Source organism: Nematolebias whitei, chromosome 9, assembly GCF_014905685.2.
Source record: "Nematolebias whitei isolate Nwh7 chromosome 9, NemWhi1, whole genome shotgun sequence".
NCBI lineage: Eukaryota > Metazoa > Chordata > Actinopteri > Cyprinodontiformes > Rivulidae > Nematolebias > Nematolebias whitei.
In genome coordinates, this window is record NC_056506.1 from 47,725,939 (window position 1) to 47,730,286 (window position 4,348).

The 4,348-nt window shown below is 35.0% G+C and overlaps 1 long non-coding RNA gene across 2 annotated transcripts; it reads right to left on the bottom strand.

Annotated features, from left to right (window-relative positions):
* Nucleotides 1-418: 418 nt before the first annotated feature.
* LOC119414814 lies at nt 419-2,788 on the bottom strand. Of its 2 annotated transcripts, XR_005187019.1 has the most exons (4): nt 2,691-2,788; nt 2,100-2,142; nt 1,844-1,895; nt 419-713 (listed from the first exon to the last, which is right to left on the bottom strand). It is a non-coding gene; the product is annotated as an uncharacterized LOC119414814 (long non-coding RNA). The 2 variants fall into 2 exon arrangements; XR_005187020.1 differs by lacking the exon at nt 1,844-1,895.
* Nucleotides 2,789-4,348: the final 1,560 nt, after the last annotated feature.

Below are 4,348 nucleotides of genomic sequence, written 5' to 3' on the forward strand. Positions count from 1 at the left end.
TTTTATTTGTAATACGTGAAGTGCTTTATATAACTATTTAAATCTGCTATAGGCTACAAATAGTTGGCTTCTAAGATCTTTAACATTTTAAGATCACCCAGTTTTTTACATCAAAATTAATGAGTCTTTAATTTTGGTTTATGTACCATCATCATGATGTACAAATCACAAGCTGGACCAGTAAGCACATTACCATTTCAATAAGAACTATGAAAAATCAGTATAATAAACAGTTTATGAAGCAGTCTAGTAAATACACAGTGGTTTGTATCTTCATAACACATACTAATGCAAACATATCATAGACATGAAAACACTGACCATGACTTTCTTAAAGATTTTCTTTTTTTATTAAAACACACACACACACACACAAAAAACCCCTACGGTTTCATTTGTAAAAAATACAACCTACGGTTTCATTTGTAAAAAAAAATAGTTGTTGGTGCCTCTTGGAGGCTGCCTCAGGCTGCATTTCCCACTGGGCACTCTGCAATGTAGCCATCCATTCTGCAGGGCTTTGTTTGAAGCTCAGCAAGTTTGTACTGGCATCTGTCTAAAATGTCCTAGTTTTGCTGCTCTCCCATTCAGGTGGATAAACTTTCCATGTGTCTTTGTCTTCGTGTCGGTCTCGTACTCATAGGCATGTTGGCACCCCCTCATTCTTCATCATTTAAAATGGAGCGACCAACAGACCGCCGTGAATTCAAAAGCTTCAACAGAAAACACAGAAAACACAAGGTCAATAAGAGCACTTTTTAAAATGTAATCATAACAAAAAGCAAATGCATCCATATCTCAATTCTTAGATTCTCAAACAAAAAGTTTACGGATGTTCCAAAAACCTTTTTTTTAATCTTCCCATATTGAATATTTTTAGTAACTCATATCTACCAATAGATGGCGCTTTAACACATCTTTACACGAGGACCCAGAATTTAATTAAAAGTTTTACTTCTTCTGCATTGCCAGAAACTATAGTTTCACACATCTACAATGATGTAATGTGAGACTAAAGCAAATCAGATATATTTTGCATTCTAATTCTAATTCTGTTTCCTCTAGGATTTTTTTTTATTTTTAGCTAGTTTAGTTTTAGCTTAACCTCAGTGCTAACAATGGCTCTTGGCTTGGTAGCCATTGGGGGTCCTCCCCCAGAAAATTTTGAATAAAATAGATGCCATTTCCTGCATTCTGGTGTATTTAACATCTAGTTTTACCTACATATGTAAACTATTCAATAAGTATTTTAGAGTTAATGGCAGAACAAGAAGTACCCTGAGACAAACATGCAGCATTAACACAGTGTGAACATTATTCAAGAATTGTTTCTATAAGAACATTATCAAATATTTTATGTGAACGTAAGATACTAGCAATAACAGCATTGTAAGAGGGGGACAGTTGAACCCGGAGGCCTCCACCTCTGTTTAATGATGGACGATTTCTTTTCACAAAGATGGCCTCCTTCTCTCCTCTCTCAGACCATCGTTCCTCTCTATCAAGGAGGAACGATGACTGAGTTTGTCTCAGCTCCTCAGACTGAAGAAATCTTTTTGATACAAAGAAGAATCTGTCCAGAGGAATTAATTTATTGAGCCTGCATCAGGACAATAATCTGTAAAGCTTTAGTATATTTGATAAGGAAAACTCATTTTGACTTAACCAATTAATATATTTTCAATGGCAAAATATGCAGGCTTATTTCATATTACTTTCATTGCAGGCTTTCTGTATTTATTGTCTTACTTTTAATGATAAAAATATAACGAGTCACTACTGTCGTTTAGAAAGTGTTTATATTGGAACTAATACTTGTTCACACACAGTTACAACAGCTCACCTGTTCCTTTATACTGACAGGAACAATCCCCTCATCACTACTGGCTCTGCTCCTGACACAATCACATTTTAAAAATTGTCATAACTCAGAACAAATCTCCCCTTTTTACAAAGCCTTATGATCAATTCAGGCCAGTTTCATTAAAGGGTTGAATCATTTAACATCTCAAGACACTTTTCATATACAGCAGGTCTTCACCAGACTCATACTCTTCATTATATAATTATAATAATATTCAGTCAATGAGTACTCTTACCTGCCCACTCTGTGCTGCGTGATGTGGAGCTGCATCTTGGGTGCTACAAGACAAAGATTCAGTTATGTGGCGTTGCATTATAATATTATTTAAATTATATAACAGTATGTTAAGTCACAATGCCACACACCAACAGTTCATTGACTTGATAACTTGAACGGTGTTTTGCAGGAAAATCCAGGAAAGTATTCTAAGTTGATTTGTAGTTCTAAACATATTTAGTGGTCATTTTTTGTCCAACATTGATTACTTCCAGCCTAGATCACAATTATATTAGCAAATATCCAAATATGTAACTTAGACAATGACATCATAAAACAGCTTTTAGAAAAGCAAATAGACACCTCTCACTGAGGAGTTGCCCAACAGTGGTCAGCAGCCACTGGTTATAGATGTCTCCCATTCCCCCTGTATGAGTGTCCATTTTATTCTGCTCAGTACAACTTTTCAAACAGCCTCAACTTGACGTGACGCTGACAACGCCATGTTGTAAAAGGTCGAGTAACACACCGGTAAAACTACATATTTTACGCTCTAACCACATGCTTGGTCAAAAATAATTAGAACTAAATATGTGAAGCAGCAACTTACTGAAAATCGTAGAGCCGCTTGGCTTTGAATCAAACACGTCGCGTTATCCGAGAAGGACCTCGTTTGTGTTATCCCGCCAATGTAATACCGGAAGTGTCTTCTTCTTCTTCAGTTAAACGGCTGTTGGAAAACGGTGCATTACCGCCACCAACCTGTAAGGAGTTTGGCGACGTGGACAATTTAATTTACAGTTAAGACTCAAAAGGGTTTACTTGTGTGTTTTATCTGTAAATTAAATTGTTTCATGGACTTTATTTTTTCATTTAAATAGCCTGCATCACACTTTCAAGAGACGTTTACCTAACAGAATAAATGAAAAGAAGAAAATGGACAACCATATGTTTATATTGTTGAGGTTTGTAAAGTCAGTAAAATTAAATATTTTATCATTATTGATGAAAAGTTGACATGAAAACCTCACATAAACTAAGAATAAAAAATAGCTAAATCTGTTGAATTGCTGTACAAAAAAAACCAATATAGGATGTCACAGTGAGCTCATCCATGAAGTCATTTGCTAATCTGAAGAAGTTCCAATCTGTAGTTGTTCCAATCTGTAGTTGTTGGCTCTATTTTATATTTAAAGTATATGATTACAATTATAAATACCATTAGACTAAATGTGATTCCACATGTGATTATCATTGCCATCTTAAATGATCTTACAATTTTCTTACTTCTTTTGTTTGTTTTTAGGTCGTATGTGACCCATCACATCAAAATGAGGATTAAGTCAAATTTGGTCAAAATGAGCCCATTACATCTTCAGATTTGTGGCTTTCAAAGCTATATTTTGATACTGGATCATTCTGATATCATAAGGGGATTCAGAGATATGACTTAATTTGGCTTGTTGGTTACAATAATACATTAGGCTATTATTTGGTCTGAAACCTAATTGTTTAAAATTTTAATAAGAATAAAAAAAAAAATTAGGCTTTTTTTTTTTTTAGACAATTCAATCAAATGTTACACTGATAGAACATTTATTTGTTATATTTTGATAAAACGCAATTTTTGCAAATATTTTACTCAAAACACTTTTAATCCTCACTTCGATGTGATGGGTCACATATTACCTTTTATTGTACTTATATTAAATGAACAGTTTATAAAGTAGTTTAGTGAATCAGGTGTTTTACACCTAACTGCACATTAATATCATATACATAGAAAACAAAGAATTTGTTAAAAGATTTTTATTAACACACACACAAAAAAAAACTTCACTTCAAATACGTTTTGTCTATGCCTCTTGGAGGCTGACTCATGCTGCATACGCCACTGGCCACCCTACGATGTACCATTCTGCTCGACTTTTGTTGCAGCTGGGCAAGTTGGCATTGGCACCTATTCAAAATGTCTGTGAGCTTTGTTGCCCTCCATTCAGGTGGATACACTTTCCACGTTTGGCCGTTTTCACTGTCTGTCTCTTCATCGCTCATCAGACATGCAGACGCCCCTTCAAGATATTTGAACTCCTCGTCGGTCAGAATACAGCGTGCAACGGATCGTCGTGAATTTAAGAGCTTAAACAGAAAAGACAAAACATTTGTTATTACTTGTTTTACTTTTGTATTACTGGATGGATGGATGGATGGATGGATGGATGGATGGATGGATGGATGGATGGATGGATGGATGGATGGATGGATCTA